This window comes from Amblyomma americanum, chromosome 5, assembly GCF_052857255.1.
Source record: "Amblyomma americanum isolate KBUSLIRL-KWMA chromosome 5, ASM5285725v1, whole genome shotgun sequence".
NCBI classification, from domain to species: domain Eukaryota; kingdom Metazoa; phylum Arthropoda; class Arachnida; order Ixodida; family Ixodidae; genus Amblyomma; species Amblyomma americanum.
Window position 1 is genome coordinate 84,054,275 of NC_135501.1, and position 21,917 is coordinate 84,076,191.

Genomic DNA, 21,917 nt, shown 5'->3' on the forward strand with positions numbered 1-21,917 from the left:
AGTGCCCAGTCGGCTAAATGTTACTTCCACCGTCGTGGTTTCGTTGGGGTGACTTGCGGTGGGGATGTTAGGCTTACTAATACAGGGAGGTGGTCGCTGCCGTATGGGTTATCGATGACATTCCATTTAAAATCACAAAAGAGAGAGGGTGAACTAAAAGACAAATCTATGGAACTCATTTTTCCCGTGCTCTGAGAGCAATATATATGTATCTTTGCCGGCGTTTAGAAGGTAAACATTATTACTTAGAATAAAATCTTCTAAAATACGACCTCTTGCATCAGTGTGTGCACTTCCCCAAAAACCGCAGTGGACATTAAAATCACCAACTAGCAGATATGGCTCCATAACTGTTCTAAAAGGGATTCTAAATCATGAAGTGTTACTGTTAGGTGTGGTTCAAGATATAAGGTACATATTGTGAGTGTTTTAAAATGAAGGATGGTGGCTGCGACAGCTTCGTATTTGGTTTTAAGTTTGATCTCGCGGGTTGCTACACCATTCTGGATGACAATAGCAACACCTCCAGACAGTTTGCTAGCTTGCTCTCGGTCACACCGAAAGACATTGTACTTGTTTAAAATATTTTTTTGTTTTGGACCGAAGTTGATCTCGTGTAAGCATAAAGCCACCGGGGACATTGTGTTTAAAAGCTCTTTCAGGTCACCGTAGTTATTGATTAGTCCTCGGCAGTTCCACTGTACAAGGAACGCCATGTTTCATGAGTAGTTAAAACTTAGGATACCGGTTTTTGGGGTGTCAATACTGGGGTCTTTTTTTCTTTTTCGCTCCAGGGAGCTGTGCCTCTGCTGCAGCAAAGGCGAGTTCTGAGTAGTGTCCATCGTCTCACTAGAGGCTCTGGACTTCCGCGGTGAACCCGCGGGTGTACAGTTTGTAGGCTTCTCCCGACTGGGGGAAGCCTTGCGGGCGGCCGACTGAGGGGCCGGCGGGCCCTTGTTCAGAGGTGGCAGGGCAGCCTTCGCTGCGTCTGCCCGGGGCGGGGGTGGCCCTGCCTCAGACTTTGCCTGGGCAGTGGCCAAAGCCTGGTGTGGTGTGAAGCCCCTGCGCACCACATCGGCGAAATTTGTTTTTGCCGTGAACTGGAAGGCTGAGAGGAGTCTTTTTCGTTCTTCCTGATAAGTAATGTTTTCCTTTGTCTTTATTGTTATTATTTCCTTCTCTCTCTTCCAGGTCTGGCACGACCTTGAGGTTTGCGCACAGTGGTGCAGCATTGCAGTCCACGGATTCATGATTGTTTGACGAACATATGGCACATGTTTGGCGGCCACGACAGCTCTGTGAGCCATGGCCAAATCTTTGACATTTGAAGCAGTGTCTGGGGTTTGGGATGTATGGTCTTACATTTACTTTAAGATATCCTACTTCTATGGTTTCAGGCAGTTGGCTGGAGGCAAAGGTCAGGACTATGTGTTTTGTTGGTATTTCCTTGTAGTCTTTTCGGATTTTGATACGATGGACTTCTGTGACGTTCTGGTCTTTCAGACCCTCCAACATCTCTTCTTCAGAAAGGTTCAGGAAGTCATGCTCAGATATTACTCCTTTGGCTGTGTTCAGTGATCGGTGGGTAGTTACGGTTACAATGATGTCTCCGAAGGACACTAAGGTTGGGAGTTCTGAGTATTGTGCTTTGTCGCGGATTTGGAGGAGGAGGTCACCACTGGCTAACTTCGTCACCTTGTAGCCAAGGCGCAGGGCGTCAGTAAGAGATTTGGAAACAATGAATGGAGAGATTTTTCTAGCTGGTTGCTCTGCATCTTCACTATGTACAACATGATACCTAGGGAAATGTTCTTTTGTTTTTTTAGAAACACTTGGCTGTTATGTCTTCGGTCCGCACTCTTTTTAGGGCGCGATCATTTTGTGAGGGAGGGGGAGCCATAAAGTGTGTTTATTTTTCGGTCATGATGCCAGCCACCGACCATGGAGCCCAACTTGGGGACGGGACAGGAACTTGCAAGTAAGTCTTGCCCACGCCATCTGTACACCCCAACTATAACCCAATATGACACAACTCAGGGTAGTTGGTCACACAAGGTTAACGCTTCTCGGCAGGAAGAAGGAAAAAGTAATTAAGAGAGGAGAGGACAGGAGCGTTGTGTTAAAGAAGATAGGAAAGTGAAAGATAAAGGGGAGGACAGGAAAAGGCGACTGCCGATTTCCCCCGGTCGGGTCAGGCAGGAGGTGCCGTCTACAGGAAGCTAGGGCCAAAGTGATGTGTTGCCTCCGCCGAGGGGCCTTAAAGGTTCAAACGCTCGGCATCGGCTCAACCACCAGGATTCCCTTTTCTCCGGACACGGCGATGCCACGAACGGCTAGGCGCGGTTGCTCGGGCGCGTGGAGATGCACTATTCATCATCATCCCCCTGCGGGGATGTCCCTGCGGATGCTCAAGAACCCGTGGTGTCGCCACTCACCAACGCCTGCAAGCTGCAGGCGCCCCCCTGCGGGGCCCTAAAACTTTCATATATATCTTGTAATATACGTTGGTGACGCTTATCGGCCGATAAGAGCCCACCAACGAGCGCTTCTCCGGATCATCTGTTTTGGGTATCAGGACGATGTGTGAAGTAGTAAAAGACAGTGGAACTTTTTTTCCGCTCATTCCTCTGACACTAATGGGCATCTCAAGGCGCACCTTCACTTCATCCTCGAGTCTTGGCAATAGGGGCAAAAAATGAACCAGAAATCCTTCTGCCATCTCACGCTTATGACCGAGAAAGCCGTTGAAGTGGTGCATTATAACCTTCTAGATAACTTTCGTACCGCTAGAAACTTCAGCCCCATGCCTTATCTGCGTGATTTCTTTCTGGCGAATGTAACGTTTCTTGTCGGACAATGCTCGTTTAGTCGGCGTTTCACCGGTCCACAATTTCTCGGACCTAGAGCGAATGACGGCTGCTTTGTATCTGTGTCTATTTGGTCAAGATGGCTTTTTAATTCCCTCAATTCTTTCAACAAATGACCGGGCTCACAACTTTCCATCCAGGTCAGGAATTTTAACTGCTCATTCAATTCCTTTTCATTCTCTTTATGCCTCTTAAGACAACTCTTTTCTATTACTTTACGTTTCACCCATTCTATGAAATCCTCCCACTGAACAGCCAAGCTCTCAGGCTGTGTCTCTAGCAGTCTGTGCAGTTCGTTTGTAGTTTCATTTATGAAATCTTCGTCTTCCAATAGCTTAGCAATAAATTTCCACAAGTGTCAGTTAAAGGACGTATGTTTTTTTGGCGCCGAAGGTTGAGACTACAAGGCAGTAATAACTAAATGCCTCAGGTTGAACTTCATAGTTCATGCAGAGATGCACGAGTTCCGTAGATACATACAGCCTATCCAACCTAGCATGACTGTCACGCTGGAAGTGTGTATATTGAGGGCTATTACCGTAAGTAAACATTTTACCAATGTCTTCTAAACAATGTTCACGTACAATACTATTCCATAATTGAGCACTTTTTTCGCGCACCGGCAAGCGCTTCATACGGTCCGCCGCAACACACAGTTGAAATCACCCAGCACCAGCAAGGTTCTGTCCCAAACAAAATAATATTCAAGACGATTGAAGAACTCTTGGCGTTCAGATTCTACGTTTGATGCATACACACAGATAACTCGCCAACACAGATTAGAAAAGGAGAAATCAACGACAAGAAGATGTCCACTGGTACAAGCGAAAACAGACTCTACAATAATGCCTAGGTTGTTGCGCATAAAAATAGCGCACCCACCCGAGGTGCCAAAAGAATGACAAACACAAACACTGAACACTGTACTAAAGTGGGACATCATATGATCAGTAGCTTCCTCACTTTCTATTTTCGTCTCCTGGACAGCCACTATGCCAAGCACGTTGTCAGAAAGTAGGCAATTCAGCTGACATTGGCGCCTCCTTGCACAAAGGCCTCTGACGTTCAAAATAGCTACGCGCAGAGCTGTATCTAGTTAAATCGCCATGCACTTGGAATGAAAGGCCTTTGACACACACAGTCCACTCTACAAAATCGTGAAACATTTTTTAACTCATAGTGTGCAGTGTACATAGTCGCTGATCCAGGAATCCGAGTGCTGGAGTCTGGAAACCACACGGATATCCCTCGCCATCCTTTCCGGACCAAGGCACACTGTCTGCTGGGTGTTTCCCACGACAACAAAGGTAAAAACAAAAAAACACGAAACCTCATTCGGCAGCTACGGAGTCGGTTTCCCGCCTGCCGGGATTCGGCAGAGAAGTTCGGTCGGGGCTTCAGCGTCGAGTCCCCGCTGTTTTAGGCGGCGGCTCATCACCACCCACACAAGGCTGCGTCTTCTCGCCGACGCTCTCCTCATGGGAGCGCTTCCCAGCTGATAGACCAGCAGCTTCCTGGCTGACGTCCATGGCATCGGTGTGGTTGGCCTCCACACTCTCCGGAGGTTCGACCGCGGCTTTCGTCGCGTTTTCTGCCTTATCATCGCTTCCTTGCTGGAGTTCAAGACCCGCATCTTCACTCGGCTTAACAGCACTGGTCGTCGTCGCACCCCTTTTCGATAGAGGCGTCAGCGATGGTGTACCTTTTAAGCCAAAACTTGGCCAGTGCCCTGGCTGCCTCCTCTGCATCCGCCTCGTCCATCAGCAACTCAGATGAGTCTTCACTGTTCCCGGGGCCGGCAATGATCGCTAAGTACGAGCATACTGGCCGTCTTCATGCCCGAACCGTCGGCAGGCAGCACACCGAGGGACCATCACTCTTTGCGGATATGGCCTGTACCTTGACAGCGTAGGCACAATGGAGGCCTGCCCGGCGCGACAACCAGCGCTAACTCATCTCCGACGTTGAGCTGATGCGTCAAGTCATCAAGCTTCACGCCAGCTTTCAACTTCAGTGTGATGAGACTGGTAGTTGAGACCTTCTCAAAACGCCGTGTACTCGGCAGCGCTCACGGGCAACTTCAGAGACTTTTCCGTACGGCGCGAAGGCGACACGCATGTCCTCGTCAGGCACGTTGTAAAGCAGCCAATGCAGCTTCAAACGCACGTCCTGGTTAGCAGGGTCAATCACCAGGCAGCGCCGTTCTTTCAGACGCAGTTCACCGATGCCGGCAATCTTCTTCACTGTTCCGGGTTCCTTGAATGTGACGGCCCAGACGTAGCTCATGCGATACGCCCCCAGGGCGATAACGTCCGGGAGCAACGAATGCTGAGCTAACGCGTCCAATAAATCTTCCAGGCGGTACGGCGGGGCCGTGATATCCGCGTGCAAAAAAAACTGTATTCAAAACGTAACGCCCTGTAGGCCGCCCTGGTAAAACAAACTGATACGTACTTTCTTGTTCAAAAGACCTGTTTCCGCGGCCAGACATGGCCGCTGTAGTTTCTCCAACGGAGCCCGTCATCGCACGACCGTCACGCTCGGTGGCCGGAAGTCGAATCCCAGACCAACGAGCCGAGGATGACGCCTTGTGCTGGCCAATCAGTGTCATGGGATGCATTTGGTAGCTAAAGAAAAAAAAGACGGGCTCGTCCGGGACCTCTCGCACCCTAAGCAAGAATAATACCCCTAGACCAACGAGCTGAGGATGGCGCCTTGCGCTGGCCAATGAGTGTCATGGGATGCATTTGGCAGCTAAAGAAAAAAAAAAGACGGCCTCGTCCGGGATTTGAACCCGGGACCTCTCGCACCCTAAGCGAGAATCATACCCCTAGACCAACGAGCCGAGGATGACGCTTTGCGCTGGCCAATCAATGTCATGGGATGCATTTGGTAGCTAAAGAAAAAAAAAGACGGGCTCGTCCGGGATTTGAACCCGGGACCTCTCGCACCCTAAGCGAGAATCATACCCCTAGACCAACGAGCCGAGAATGACGCCTTGCGCTGGCCAATCAGTGTCATGGGATGCATTTGGTAGCTAAGGAAAAAAAGAGACGGACTCGTCCGGGATTAGAACCCGGGACCTCTCGCACCCTAAGCAATAATCCTACCCCTAGACCAACGAGCCGAGGATGACGCCTTGCGCTGGCCAATCAGTGTCATGGGATGCATTTGGTAGCTACAGAAAAAAAGAGACGGGCTCGTCCGGGATTTGAACCCGGGACCTCTCGCACCCTAAGCGAGAATCATACCCCTAGACCAACGAGCCGAGGATGACGCCTTGCGCTGGCCAATCAGTGTCATGGGATGCATTTGGTAGCTAAAGAAAAAAGAAAGATGGGCTCGTCCGGGATTTGAACCCGGGACCTCTCGCACCCTAAGCGAGCATCAGACCCCTAGACCAACGAGCCGAGTTCGACGCCCTGCGCTAGCCGATCAGTGGCATGGGATGCATTTGGTGGCTAAAGAAAAAAAAAAGACGGGCTCGTCCGGCATTAGAACCCGGGACCTCTCGCACCCAAAGCGATAATCATACCCCTACACCAACGATTTTTTTTCTTTATTGCCGATTCTTACATGCAAAAACTAAAGTAGAAATGATAAAAACAGCAGCAGCCTACTTGGCTGACATGGGAGAGGTTAAAATCTTCTCAAGACAACTAAGTCGTCCAGAACAGAGGTCCATTCGGGCGGTTCAGCTTGCGCACGATGCACTTCTCTCAGGCTCACAACACTTTCAATAAAGTTTTCTCGCACGGAACGGACATTAACATCGGCATGTCGCACTTGCATTCGTGTCCTTCAAAGGCTGTGGAGGCCCAAGAGCATGATTGAATCATATGGCACTCCTCCTTCGTTCGTGATCGGCAAAAACCTGATGCCGTATGGATGCAGGGGAAAATCTTTTTTTTTCTCGGTTCGTTGGAGGACATCCCAATGAAAAATTGGGTACCAACATTCAAGAAACATGTGCTCCACCGTTTCAGGCTTTTTGCATAGTAGGCAGTTGGTTGTCCATGGGACGAAAATCCCCTTTTCATGCAGCCACGTCTTAACAGGAAGTGTGTTACAATGTAAAAAAAAGAATGTTTTTACGGTTGGTTTAACCGGCATTCTTTTAATTCGTTTTAAGACGTCTTGTCCTGGGCCTCCACGGTGCGGTAAACGATAAATGGGAATCGGCAGCATTGTTTCCACAAGATTCTTATTCAACTCTTTTTTTGGAAAGATTAAGAAACTACTCAAGTGAAAAACGCGCGTACAGTAGTCGAAAAGAAAGTACAACTTCTCGCATGTACCCATTGACAGCACCGCACATATCTTCACAGCATGAACGACAAAAAGTCTGAAGAGAAAGCATCACCAATCTCTCTTACTTGGCCAAGAAGGTCGTTGAAGTACTTTTGAAGTGACTGCTGGATTACATTGGCATCACATGAAATTTCAGCACCATTTCTTATCTGCCCGATTTCTTTCTGTCTAACGTACCGCTTTTCATCTGTTAAGGCTCGCTTTGTCGGTGTTTCACCGGCCCACAATTTTTGTGCCCTTGCGCGTATAACTGCTGCTTTATACCTTTCACTGTCAAGTCTTTCAAGCTGGCTTTTCACATCTCTTATATCTTTTGCATATCTCCCGGGCTCGGAGCTTTCCATGCTGAATAAAAACTGCAGTTGCTCACGCGCTGCTTTTTCTTCTTGTTTTTCTTTGTGTCGGTGGAGCAACTCTTTTCTATGGCTTTACTTTTTAGCCACTCTTTGAAGTCTTCCCACTGAACGGCAAAAAGACTGGGCCGCTCCTCGAGCAGCCTCTGCATTTCATTTACGATGGCTTTTAAAAATTCCTCGTCCTCCAAGAGTTTGGCATTGAATTTCCAGAGATTCCAGTTGAAGCGCGTACACCTTTCTTTCACACCGAAACTTCCTATCACAAGACAATGATCACTAAACGCCACAGGTTCAACTTTGTAACCTGTGCAAAGGGGCACAAGTTCAACAGATGCATAAATTCTATCCAATCTGGCATGGATATCACGTTGAAAGTGTGTGTATAGCGGTCTATTACCGCAGGTAAATATGCTGCCAATATCCTCGAAGCTGTTGTCATTAACCAAAGCGTTTAATAATTGTGCACTTCTATCCCGCACAGGCGGACGCTTCACTCGATCGGCTGCGGCACACACACAGTTGAAATCGCCCAAAAGCAACAGCTCTTTACCACAAACAATGTAAGACTTCAATCTGTTAAAAAATTCTTGTCGTTCCGAGTCAACGGTCGGTGAATACACGCATATAATGCGCCAGTATAACTTCGAAAAAGAAAAGTCAACTACAAGAAGGCGTCCACTTGGACAAGAAAAAATCGACTCCACACTGATGCCTAAATTATTGCGATGAAAAAGGGCGCACCCACCCGAGGTGCCAACAGAATGGCAAACACAGATATTAAAGAACACACTGAAGGTGGACACCATACGCCCAGTAAACTCATCACTTTCAATCTTAAGTTGGCATTGGCGCCTACGAGCACCAAGACCCCTCACATTCAATGTTGCTATGCGCAAAGCTGTGTCAAGTTTCATCGCCATGCGTGAGGAATAGCTGACATATGATGTACAGTGCCCACCATTACAGACGAAACACTTCTTGACTCACAGTGTGCTCTGTGCGGCGTCGCCAATCCATTAGTCCATTTGCAGGCACCGGGAAAACCGCTAGGCAGTCCTCCGCCGGCCTTTCCAGACCTTGGAACTACCTCTGCTTGGTACTTCCACCCACAGCCGCGGAAAACAGGAACACACAAAAACACATTGCTGCGCTTGGGAGGTGGCTTCCCCGCCTGCCGTGTCTAGGCCGCAAAGTTGGGCCGTGGTTTCAAAGACAAACGCCGAACTCCCGGGGATTTCGACGGCGGCTCGTCAGCGCCAGCGCCTACCTGTGGCTTTTCAACGACGCTTTCCTCGTGGGAGCGCTTCCCAGCTATGAGGCCGGCAGCTTCCTGGCTGGAATCCATGGCCTCGCTGTTGTCCGGTCCTACGTTGTCGGGATTTTGGTAGGTCACGCTGCACTGGTACGTCCGCCGCAACTGCGGTGGACGTCTTCGCCCCTTGCTTCGTCAGGCGCGTCAACGTAGGTCCATCCCGTGTCGCTGGCTGCCCAGTTTCACGGGCCGCGTCCTCCGCGTCCGCCTCGTCCATTAGCCGCTCAGCCGAGTCTTCACTGGTCCCGGGGCCAGCAATGCTCGCATAAGTGTCGGCACATTGGCCGTCTTCGTGGCCGAACCGTCGGTAGGCTCCGCAACGTGGGACTCGACACTCTTTTCGGATGTGGCCCGTATTGCGACAGCGTAGGCACAACTGGGGACGGCCTGGTACGACGACCAGCGCCAACTCACCGCTAACGTTCAGCTGGTGCGGCAAGTCGTCAAGCTTAACTCCAGCTTTCAATTTCAGTGTGACGAGCCTCGTTGTCGAGCCTTTTTCTAGCACACCCCACGCTCACCAACGCTCTCGAGCGATTTCCGTGACTTTCCCTTACGGCGCAAAGGCAGCACGTACGTCTTCGTCCGGTACGTTGTGCAGCAGCCAGTGCAGCTTCAGTCGCACATCCTGATTGGTCGGGTCAATAACCAGGCAGCGGCTTTCTTTCACAAGCATCTTACCGACGCTCAACATCTTCGTTACGGCTTCGGAATCCTTGAGAGTGACTGCCCAGACGTGGCTCATCCGATACGCCCCCAGGGCGATAACATCGGGGAGCAGCGCGTGCTGAGCTAGGGCATCCCGGAAATCCTGGACCCGGTACGGGCGGGCTCTGATATCGGCGTGCAAAAAAACTGTATTTACAACGAAACGCCCTGTAGGCAATCCTGGCAGAACAACCTGGTAAGCATTTTCCTCATCAGTAAACCTGTTACCGTGGCCAGATATGGCCGCTGAAGCCGCTCCTACGGAGCTCGTCATCACACGTCCGTCACGCTCGGTGGCCGGAAGTCGAATTCTACCCCTAGACCAACGAGCCGAGGATGACGCCTTGCGCTGGCCAATCAGTGTCATGGGATGCATTCGGTAGCTTAAGAAGAAAAAAAGACGGGCTCGTCCGGGATTTGAACCCGGGACCTCTCGCACCCGAAGCCAGAATCATACCCCTAGACAAACGAGCCTTTTTTTTTTTCGTTATTGCCGGTTCTGCCGCCAACAACAATGCTTATGTACACAACCACAACTAAAACAATATAAAAGGCGCTTGCCGCTCTTTGGCATGCGCCGGTGTTTAAAAGCGCTTCAAATTGACAAGAGCGTCTAACACCGGCAGCCAGTCTGGCTATTCACTGCTTGCCTTACACGCTTTACGTATGAAAGCAACACTTTCAATGAAGTACTCTCAAGCAGGCTTTGGGTTCAGATCGGCATGATGCACAGCCATCCTAGTGCGCCATATGCCAATGAGGCATAGGGCCATAATCATATCATATGGCACCCGTCCTTCATTAGCGGCAGGGAGAAAGCAGATGCCGTACGACGTGATTGGCAAGTCCTTTTTTATGCTGTGTTGCAGTATGTCCGATAGAAAAACCGCGTCTGAACAGTCAAGAAATATGTGGTTGATGGTCTCCGGTCTTCTACAGTGCAAACAGTTTACAGTCCACGGGACGAAGACGCCTTTTTGCTCGAGCCACGGCTTGACCTGGAGCGTCGCAGTGTGTACTTGAAAAAAGAAGCTTTTCACAGACGGCCTAACCGGCATCCGCTTTAGTCTCTTCAAAGCATCCTCATCCTCTCCATGTGGATACAATGAACGATGCATTGGCACTGGCATACACACATAAACAAAATCTTTGCACAGTTTCTTCCGCGTGACATTGCTCAGGTACTGTACCGAAAAGCGTGCCTGAAGGAAGCGGAACGACAAAACGACCTCCCGTAAAAATCCGCGCACACTTGGCCTGTTGGCCATAGTAGATGAGACAACAAAAAACGGCAAATAATCACGCAGTCTGGTTTGAATAACTGTCCGCAAAAATCCATTAGTTTGGTCTCACACAAACAGAAACCTTGAAACCACTTGCCTCAAAAACTCGTGGGCTAAACCCAGCCCTCCAGTTGAGCTGAGTTGAGGTGTTGAATGCTACAGGTGTGGTTAGCCTTGCTTTATCTGCCGGAAAGTGCTCCACCGTAGCGTCCCTTCTATATTAAGAACGTCCTAAAGCCTTTCGCATCTACCGCGCTATACGCACAGTCTCTTATGATAGCACACATTCTCCCTGCAGTCACCATCTATGCACACAATCAATCCACACAGTCCACATCACAGTCCACTCCAGAAGTCACCATCTATGCACATATTCAGTCAAAGTAGAACATAGGTCATTGTAGTGCCACAATCCATACACACATTCACTTACAGTATAACGTAGTCCACTCCGGAAAACACCATCTACACACACATTCAATCACAGTAGGCCATAGTCCGTTCCTGCTGTCACCATTTAGAATCTAGATCCGTGTCATGCAGAAATGTTAAAAGAAGGCGTGCAGCCTCCCTTCTGCATGTCTGGTTTTCACTCGGGTAGACAATGTCCTGAACTGTATTGTGACGGGTTCCTGTCTTCTTGAAGGAAGCGAACATCACATACCTTTCCGCGTTGTACTCTGGACAGTACATAATATAATGTTCGATATCCCCGCACACACCACATAAAGAGCAGAGCGGAGACGATGCTATGCATGTCTTTTGCATCCATGCAGGAGTGCGAGCAGAGGCCATGCGAATTCGATGTAGTAGGGTCGCCTGAGAAGGAAAATGGTGCGGAATCGAACTTTGAATGAAGCCGCCGGTAATAGACCGCGCACTGCTTGAAATTTCGATCGCCAGTGGGATGTACGGCATTTTTCTTCTATCACCATGACCATAGTAGAACGAAACTTACCCAAATTTTTGTAGGTTTAAAAACAGTGTTGTATTTTGCGTACCAGCGTGTCAGAAAGCTCAAAATTCACGCAGCATGCATCTTTATTGTGAAGACTTCAGAATCATCGCGGCTCAGCTGCTGGCTCGTTTGCAGCGAAGCTGCGCGCAGAACATTGATATTGTGGTTACTTTTGTCTCGTAAAATGTTTGACAACGGTATACTTTGTTCAGCCGCGCACGATGCAACCGAGACTGTTACGCGCTGAGGCTGAGGGTTCAAAAGGCGCCAACGAAAGATTTTCGCAATGTGGAGCTGGTGCCGACATCTGTTGTCTGCAGCGGAAAGCGCCATGACGTGAAAGACGCCGAGGCGACCGCTGCAAGGTGCGCGGGTCCTTCCTTGGCGCCACCACTGCCCATCGGCGGCAACTTGGCTCTGGCGGCCTTCAGTTTATCCCGGCGCAGACGGTTTTCATCATGCGCGGCTGAATCAGATAAGTGTCGTTGTTAGACTTAATACGAGACAAATGTTACAGAAATACCTAAGCTTTGTTTTCAGTTTCACTATAAATGAGCCAGCGGTCGAGGCAGCAAAAAAATTTTGTCTTCATGATAAATATTCACAAAACAATATACTGCGTGTTCCGCATTGATCTGTCTGGGTTGAAAATTTCAGCGCGAACTACTGGCCTAATTGGGTTCAACCACCAACTACAAGGTAGCTTATGATATGCTGCGTTTTTCGGTAAATAATTTAACGAAGAACTTGCCTGGATTTTCTAAACTCGTCGAATAACTTCAGTTCGCTGCAACAGAATTGTTGCCGCGGCGCGCGGAGCAGCCGAATTGAGAGGCTGCTCCATCTGGGGAACTGTTATACACATGGCTGGGGTAGGTCTCGCCATGGTGTTAGGGTTCGATTCCCACGGCTGCCTGTCTACCCAGCCGATCAATCCAATGGGAACAGGCGGTCCCCACGGCCTAGCGCTCGGCTCTCCAGGGGTGCACAGCGCGGGAAGGACAGCCTGCGCCTCAAAATTCCCATGGAATGTGGGCACAACAAAGACTCCAAGCGGGGATAACCAGCAGTGAAAACTCGCGCCTTGTGGCAGTTACAAAACCGACTGAACGCGACGTTCGGGAAATGGCCAACTTCACAGGCCTCAAGAAAGATGTGCCGTACCACTCTCCGCTCACCAAATTCCCTCCATGGATGGATGGATGGATGGATGGATGGATGGATGGATGGATGGATGGATGGATGGATGGATGGATGGATGGATGGAATGGATGGATGGATGGATGGATGGATGGATGGATGGATGGATGGATGGATGGATGGATGGATGGATGGATGCATGGATGGATGGATGGATGGATGGATGGATGGATGGATGGATGGATGGATGGATGGATGGATGGATGGATGGATGGATAAGGCTTAACCCTTTAAATCGGGCGGTGGCTCAAGCCCCCTAGCCATGACTTACGACTTCGCCATTACCTAGCCATGACTTCGAGCAACGTAATGCGACCCGCCGCGGCGGCACCTGAGGTGAAAGCCCCCTAGCAGCCGTGACGTCACACGTCACGCCGCCGCCGCTGCTGGCCGTCGCCATCGTCGCTTTAGCCCATGTAGTTTCGAGTCTGCATCGAGTCTGCTGCCCATGATACTCAATGAAGCAGTCCGAGGCTCAGCTCGGCTGAAGGCTGTAAGAACGGTGCGTTCGGCGGAGACACACCATGTCACTGCTTTCCAAAGGATGCCAAACTGCTGCAGAAGGATGATGAGTTGGGCGAGTTGGATGTAGTTCATTTTGGCGGTAAATTCAGCGCGGAGAGACGAAGGACACTGGAAGAGGGACAGCGCTTGTTTTTTTCCCCCTTCCAGGGTCCTTCGTCCCTCCGCGCTGAATTTAGCGCCAAAATGCCAAACTATGACGGATATGCATGCGTGCTGCTCTGATCCATCACGACCAATGTGTGGGCACCTGACGAGTGCGATGTTCTTTGTTCCGACCATTTCGTCGATAGCGAGTATGAAAAAAGTCTCGTTCTGCTGCGGAGCCTCGGCATGTCCCTCAAACGACAGCGCCTGAAGCCTCTACGCTGTGCCCTCCGTGCTCTCGAGAAAAAGCAATCTGTCCGCAAAGTGTCAGCGCTACCATAAACTCCATGTACAATTTCTCGCGCCACAAGCGACCAAACTGGGTTTATGGACACCATATTACGGCGTCACAGCTGTGTGTTAGTACGTTGCTCGCAAACTGTGCAGCGGTAGATAGTGTGCCAGGGTGGGGCTCTTCAGTAAAGAAGTGGTCTTCGTTGCACTCCAACGCGTTTTTTTTTCTTAAGGCTACAGTATTTATAACATATTGTAAAAATAAAACAGCAAATGCAGACAACGCCCTGGCGCAAACATTCCAATATACCTATTTCATTATGTGGTAGGCACAGCTGGATGAAACATTATATTTGGAAATAAAATTGGCGGTTGGTCCTGTTAATCCGAGTGTCGATTTGATCTTGAAGCCGCTCTCCCCCTTTAGGTCCACTCCTGCTGAATTTTCGGGTTTAAGCAGGCACAGCTGCAAATAAGTACCTGATGATTATGGATGTGTATGGCGCAAGGGCATCTGTGGCCAAAGAGCGCCATGGCACAAGGTTCTTTTTCCTTTCTACTCAAAGCGGGCTCAAATACCGATTTCCCAAGCATTTCGCACTAAAGAGACCGAGCACCAGGCCAGGGCAAAGCTTGTAGCCTTTTTATCACCGGTGGGTACCCGGTGGCACTGGGGATCGAACCCCGCACCTCCCGCATGCGAGCGGATGCTCGAACGACTATATGCCACCGCTGTGGTCCTCAAGTTAGTGCCTGTGGTTTACGTGTTTTCTGCTGTTTTCTTTTTTTCTTGCGCTGTTCTACAAGATGGACGCTGACCAGCTAGCGCGACTGACTGCCTAACTCGCATTGTTATAATTCGAGAGTGAAGTAATTCTGTGAACATTAAGCTTGAATGAAATGCCAATGGCGAAGACGCGCCACGGTACTAAATACCTGCTCTGACGGAATGATCAAATTGTGATCCCAATTTCGTCATCCCATCATAGGTGATCCCAAATTAAAACAATGACTCCGTCGGAGCGGATATTTTTCATTGCGATCATTTAAGGTAAAACCACGCACCAATTGATCACTCGCAACGGTAGCAGCCCCTTATGTTCTCTATCCTATGGGGATATTGTCATTCACAGCGAGCTTTCGAGCGACGCACGTGACACTGACGTCAGAGTACGAAGACTACATTACAGCGAACGCCAGAGGTATATCACAGTACAAAGCGCATTCACGCGACTTCTATTAAAAAGGAAATAACCTTCCGCTTCTCAACTGCCGCCGATGCCGAAACGACGTCTTTATATAGCTAGCATATTGCAAAACTTACCCCCGACTCCCCTTCATCTCCTCACTCCTTGCTATCCAAAATTACGCTGAATTTTCGCCGCTGTTCTTCAAAAATTATAAAGCTCTCTAGCAAGAAAAAAATGGCGCAATAGTACACATTTTATTTCTCAAGGGAGACATATTATACCTACAGTTAGTTGCATTGCAATAATATTTTTCTCATCCCGAGCGGTAAACTGAGTTTACAGCCTGGCGAAGTTGTACTTTGCACATATTAAAATGGATTTCTTCAAGTGACACCGCTAGCATATGAGCACTGTTCATATCGATATACTGCACATTTACACTTCCGTCGATTCATTTTAGTACTTTTAGAACGCTATACGCAAGGTCTACCATTGTGCGCGAGGAGCGTCCGTTGCGAATAATGTGTCAATTCACTGTAGAAACACACAAGAAGTATCTGTTCGAAGAACGCATTGCAAAAATACGAGCCTCGGACGAGCTTTTCGGAGCAACGTCAAATTTATTAACATACATCTGCCGCATATCACTGTCAAAGAAATTAACGTGCATGCGCGACACTGTAGAAGTTGGATTAACCCAATTGGTTGTTCACTCTCAACGGTACAAATGAAGAAAATATGTTGAGAAAGATGGCATGCAGTTATAAGAACATACAAGTGTCAGAAACGTTGCAGTCATTGCAGCCAAAGTAGAAGCAGTGATTTGCGTGCGGACGCGGGCCGTCCTTCAACAGAAATCGAGGAATTCTAACATGTACTGAAAGGTAGAATAAAACATGGCCGAGAATATTCGATCTGGCTTATACCTTAAATTATTGCTGCAAAAACCGCCAGAACTGCAGCGATAAAAAGAAACGATCAAATCATCCAACGAAATAAAAACACCTAACTTCTGCGCGGGACTAATATGACAACGAGAACACTCATATGATTTACAATTGCTCCTTACCCGATAGCAGTAAACCAGATCTTTCCCTCAATTCCTATGGCGCGTAGAGCAACAAAAGACAGTATCAGCACTGAAAGCCTCGCTCGCACGAGCACAGTCAGCTGTCATCGGCAGAACTTGGTGAAGAAATCCACAGCTTCTTGCAGGCTTCCGCTGTAAACCACACAATCGATTTCACTACATTAGGAGGGATACGCTGTAAAACGGTGCTGGGCGATGCTAATGAAAGAAGCCACACTTTGCTGGCAACCCCATACTGGAGCCTGAATCGAATTGAAATGCTTCAGCAAATGGACGGAAGCTAATCATAGCCTTGTTACAATCTCCCGCTGAGTGCCCCCACTGATACTGACACATCCCGAGACACACGGTAATAAAAAAGACCTGTGCCTCGGTCATCTTTGGAAAAAGTTTGGGCGCCTGCTTCTTGGAAGCCCTGCGGTACGCACTGTACGCGACCTCTAGTGCGGGCACATCAGGGAAGATGTCACTGTCCACCGCACCGAAACACTTGACGCGCTTTTCATACCTGGACGCAGACGCCTCGGACAGCCATCGAGGCACAAGGTTTCTGAAGAGGTCTATGCTAGTCCCAGCGCCACCAAGAGCGCGCACCATTTGCCTCGCGTACTGGTAACCGAGGCTTCCGTACTGCATCGCCTGGGTGCCCGAATCGTTGAACAGCGGTGTCGCCAGGGCTGCCACGGAAACTAGCACGGCATTCAGGGCATGCACGTAACTCACTAATGGCGCGGCGATGTTTCCCGAAGCGTCCAGAACTTCAGCACTTCCCTCAGGATCCTGGGCGGTATAACTTCTTATGGCCCATCGTGTCGCCAGCCAGTACTCGCTGAAGGAGGATGCATTGTCAGGAAAAACGCGGTAGATTGTGGAGAGCCCGTCATTCGTCAGAAGCTCATCACGAGGCCAGAGCACAGTGTGCATGTCCTCAAACTTTGCAACAGCCATGCTCTTGCTACGCCATTCTAGCCAATGCACGTTCCTTACCAATTCCACTCCTTCATGATGGATGGCTGTTAGCAAGCCGCTGATGAATTGGCGCAGGTCAAGCGTCAAGCGCGACACGGTGAACAGTGCGCTGACTAATAGCTGGCAGCTGGCTTCCACCACGTGAGCGCAGTAACGGAGCGAAGCCTGGCTTGCGTTACGACTTCGACCGTGTGGAAGTAGCAACGAGGGGTCAGCTATGGGACCGTACACATCCCTAAAAAGCCAGCAGATGTGTATCAGCAATTATCGATTGTCATACATGCTGAACGCCGCGTTGATGCCTTCTAGCAGACTCGCTAGTTCAAAGATCATCAAGCCTTCTACAGAAAAATTCCTGCTTGGTTTAACACGTTCGTTAAGCAGAACCGTAAGGTTAGTCGCAATATTGGTGTGGTTAGAGGAGTCTCCGAGGAAAAACTGTGCGGTGCGTCGGTAGGCGTCGAAACCCTATCCAGGAACGAACGGAAGATCGTCATTGTTGTTTCGTAGCGTTGGAAGGTGACGCTGTCTTTGAGGCCCTCTTTCTCACTCCAGTACTTGCGGTACTCGTCCGCGCTGATCATTCCCTCTAGCGATGCCCGCCACTCGATCATCTCAACGTTCAGACTGAATAAAACTCTGCGTACACGATGGTAAGCGTCCTGGGGAAAAACAGCAGCCTGGAACCAAAGTGGTGCCTGCCAGTTGTACGCATGGTCCAGGAGCACCCCAAAAGCATTCGCCTCTGATTCAGACTGCTCGAGCCATTGCAATCCCAACGCGCTAATATACTTTTCCACGGCGTGTTTCGCCGCTGGCTTGCGAGTGAGGCAGCTGGTGTACATGACAGCTGCTTTCGTCCCGATGGGCAGCTGAACTTTTCCATCTTTTAGTAACTCCTGGAGCCCGTCTAGCCAGCGATGGCGCATGGACGAAACAGTGAACGGAGCGACGTCTGCGTCCGAAGCGTTTTTGTTATCTGTCTTACGAAAGGAGCAGACGTACGCCTCAAAGTCCTGGCAAGGGTCCACGCTGTGGTCGAGAGCGTCACTGAGGAGGTTCCTCTGTGCCACGCAGGCCGCCGTCTTGCACAGTGCTCCACCCTCGCCTCTGCCATATTTTGTGCTCATTACCACCACCACCAACCCGCACAAAGCTAGCAAGGCAGCGCAAACGAAAGCGGTACCTTTATATGCGTCCAGAAAATAGAGCAGTCGTGCCAGAGGGCTGGTTGGTGGAGTGAGAAACTGCAAATGAAAAACAATGACGGGAGATTAATCGGATTGATGCGGATTAAATTCGATAGCGTGCACGCTTCTTTCACAATCTATTCCAGTTCTGAGTGTCTTACAGTTTGAGTTCATTGCCTTTCACTCCTTTATATCTTACAATTCTGATTCTACTCCAATTCCGACTACGTAATTATGCGAAAATTGTCACATTGTTAGGTCGCTCCGATTCTTCATACCACTACCAGCGCAGTGGCGCGGCGGTTACGCGATGCGCCACTGCACCGGCAGGTGGCTGTTCATGTCGAAGCCACCGGTGCTGCTTGTGAGACCAAGGTTGCTCTGCCCGTGCAGTCCGACCAGGAATAGCTCAGCAAGGCTCATTTTTGCCCCGCCAGTTCTTCAGCAGACTGTATATTTTGCACGCAGCCCTGCTGTTGTTCGAGTCATTTTCTTAGTCACTTTCAATTTTGCTGAGTCTCGTGCGTCCGGCATATCTCTCTTTTCAATTACAAGCGGAAAGAGGGACGTTTGATAGGTGGCAGGTGGAGAGAGGTAGATCCTCATAAACACCACCTAGCAGGTGAAAGCTTCGCAAAGATGCCCACGCCGCCGGGCAGTTTTCGCCTTCACGACCTTAATAATGCTAACGCAATAAAAGAAGGGGACGGCAAGTGGAAATCTAGTTTCACGTGCTAAGTCCCTCTTAAGGAAAGGCTATAAGTAAGACGTTTAGCGATGTTAAGTAAGAAGGGGAAAGCTGGAATGAATTTAATTATGGTAGGTTTTTACTGCGAACACCTCAGCTTAGAGCGCCTTTTTTTATATAATGCAATTGCTTGCGGCTCGCTTGACGTCGATGTCGTCCACTGCGGGGAGCCCTGAAGTAAAACATTACGCGATCAGCGTGGCTCCCGTGACCACGTCACTGGCATCGAGGAGCCTCCTCAGCGGGTTCCGTAGAGACGTTGGTGGAGCTTCTTCATTCAGTCGCAAAATATTGGCAGCACAAACTGCGCTTAACAAACGAACTAAAAATTAATGCACATCCACGAGGGGTTTCTTTCTTCAAAAGATCCAGAAACCTTCGTGGTGGGTCGCATGTGCTCTGAAGCCTCAAAACGTGTAAAGCCGAAATTGTTACGAGGTGGCAAGCCAAGGAACGAAGTGACATGATGACAGATGAAAATATGATTTAATGGCTCAGGGTCTAGCGCGAGCGCTCCGTCTCGCGCCACTGCCCTCTTCGTCTTCATAACATTACCCAGGTCCTCCGAGTGATCGGCGCGATCGATTGCTTCAGTTCTGAATGGTGAAGTGACGATGAGCATGTCCAGAAAGGATATAAGAAGCTTAAAGGCTTGCAACCAAGATTAAGGAGATGATCTGATGAACGGTTGTCCCCGGAGATTCAGGCCCAACGGTCGGTCGCCCACAGCCGAAGGTCAAAGGTTGAGAAATCGCCGGACAGCTTGGGCGGGGTGCCGTCTTGGTTCGGGTCGTCATCTGGTCATACTGCGTCTGGTCCTGGACGTCTTGTCTTGTGGTCGGGGCTGGGGACGGGGCGGGGGAAAGCGGCTGGTCGGTTCTGGTCAGTTCGAGCTGGGGTTCAGACAGGCGGTGAAGTGTAGGTCTCCTTGGCCGGGGACCCGGATGACGGTGAGGAACCCGCACCTCACACCAAATGTTACGAGGTGGCAAGCCAAGGAACAAGACGACATGATGACAGATGAAACTATGATTTAATGGCTCAGGGCCTAGCGTGAGTGTTCCGTACCGCGCTACTGCCCTCTTCTTCGTCTTCGCAACATTTTGTCCTGAGGATTATCGTTTTTGGTGGCTCGGAAACAAAAAAAATTACTTCTCTGTTTCTTTGTTCCCATCTGTCTAAAAAGTGGTTCTCGCGTTTTCTTCGACAAGTGGTCATTCAAATTTTTGTATCGGCACTATTCCTTGTTATGTGTGCGTTTTCAGCCAGCCATCGTCATCATCAACAGCCTCTCTACGCCCACTGCAGGACGAAGGCCTCTCACATGTCTCTCCAATTAACCATGCCTCGCCAGCTCTGCCCACTGTATCCCCGCAAGGTTCTTTGTCATCCGCCTATATAACTTTCTTCCGCCCCCCGCTACGCTTGCCTTCTCATGGAATCCACTCCGTTACCCTTAAGGACCAGCAGTTATCTTGCCTTCGCATTGCATGCCTCGCCCAAGCCCATTTCTTCCTCTTGATTTCGACAAGGATGTCATTGGGACGCGTTTGTTCCCTCAGCCACTCTGCCCTTTTACTGTCTCTTAACGTTACACCTATCATTTTCCTTTTTATAGCTTCCCGCGTTGTCCTTAACTGAACCTTTTTCGTTAGCCATCACGTTTCTGGCCCTACGAGAGCACCGATAAGATACAGATGTTGTATACATTTCTCTTGGGAGATATTGTTAAACTGCCATTCATGATCTGGGAGAATCTGCCAAATGTGCCCATCCCTTTTCTAATTCTTCCAGTTATTTGACTCCCATTATCCGGATCTACGGTACTACCTGCCCTAAGTTGACGTATTTCCTGACATCAGGCGCCTCGCTACAAATTTTAAACTGCTGTTGTCTTCCGAGACTGCTGAACATTACTTTAGTTTCCTGCATATCAATCTTATAACCCACCGTTCTGCTCTGCCTGTCTAACTCATTGATCATGCTTTGCAATTCATACCCTTAGTGACTTGGTGAGACGATGTCATTAGCGAACCGCAGATTACTAAGGCGTGCGCTCACTCCTAGTAATCAAAGACTACTGAGGAGACTACAAAGACTACAAAGATTACTCAGATTACTAAGATCACTAAGGGGCGCTTACCTTCAGTAATCGATTACAAATGGTGAGCGTACATCATGAAATCTATCCCGTGCATCCGGCGCGATGCTGATTTTCGGCGGCTCAAGTTATTTCTCGTTGCTTTTCAAACTAAACGCTTGGTAGTTGTCTGGCGCTATAGCTGTGTTGCGTTTGAAGAAGATTTTACCCCGTAAGAAACGAGACAACGGCTCGCGCGTGCTGCCTCCGTGTTGCTACCAGCTATTTGGGGACTGCTCTCGCAAACGTTGCTGTTGCTATTCACTGACAATACTGTGCAGAACTATTTTTTTGTTCGCTCAGCTGAACAAAGCAGACCATGTGGCCAGAAGTCTATTGAGCAATTTTGTACAGGTGGCCATACGCGTGAGCCTCCATTGTACAAGCCACTGCCAATTCGTGTACAACGCTGAACGCTGAAGTATCGTGAAGTGGGGGCAAGATTAACGCTTCCTCCCAAGTGCGTGCAAGTTGATGATTCTCTTCGGAACCCCGCAGATATAATTTGCAGTGAAAAGATGTCGTTCATATGAGAACAGTCTCGGCCCTTGTTTACGCTGTTCCCTTCAAGTACAGATCATTGTGTAGAGGAAACGTGTGCATCGCAAATGAGCGCCTGAAAGATACGGTTCACTTTGTTTTTGAAAGTACCTTGCTTGTGATCAGTAAGTAGTTCTGAGCTCTTTTACATT

At 49.3% G+C, this 21,917-nt stretch overlaps 5 non-coding genes across 5 annotated transcripts; all 5 read right to left on the minus strand.

The window, feature by feature from the left end:
* Nucleotides 1-5,639: 5,639 nt before the first annotated feature.
* Nucleotides 5,640-5,712, minus strand: TRNAP-AGG (transfer RNA proline (anticodon AGG)). Its single transcript has one exon. It is a non-coding gene; the product is annotated as a tRNA-Pro (tRNA).
* A 69-nt stretch (nt 5,713-5,781) lies between these two features.
* On the minus strand, nt 5,782-5,853 carry TRNAP-AGG (transfer RNA proline (anticodon AGG)). Its single transcript has one exon. It is a non-coding gene; the product is annotated as a tRNA-Pro (tRNA).
* Nucleotides 5,854-6,063: 210 nt separating this feature from the next.
* On the minus strand, nt 6,064-6,135 carry TRNAP-AGG (transfer RNA proline (anticodon AGG)). Its single transcript has one exon. It is a non-coding gene; the product is annotated as a tRNA-Pro (tRNA).
* A 70-nt stretch (nt 6,136-6,205) lies between these two features.
* On the minus strand, nt 6,206-6,277 carry TRNAP-AGG (transfer RNA proline (anticodon AGG)). The gene has a single exon. It is a non-coding gene; the product is annotated as a tRNA-Pro (tRNA).
* Nucleotides 6,278-9,956: 3,679 nt separating this feature from the next.
* TRNAP-CGG (transfer RNA proline (anticodon CGG)) lies at nt 9,957-10,028 on the minus strand. Its single transcript has one exon. It is a non-coding gene; the product is annotated as a tRNA-Pro (tRNA).
* Nucleotides 10,029-21,917: the final 11,889 nt, after the last annotated feature.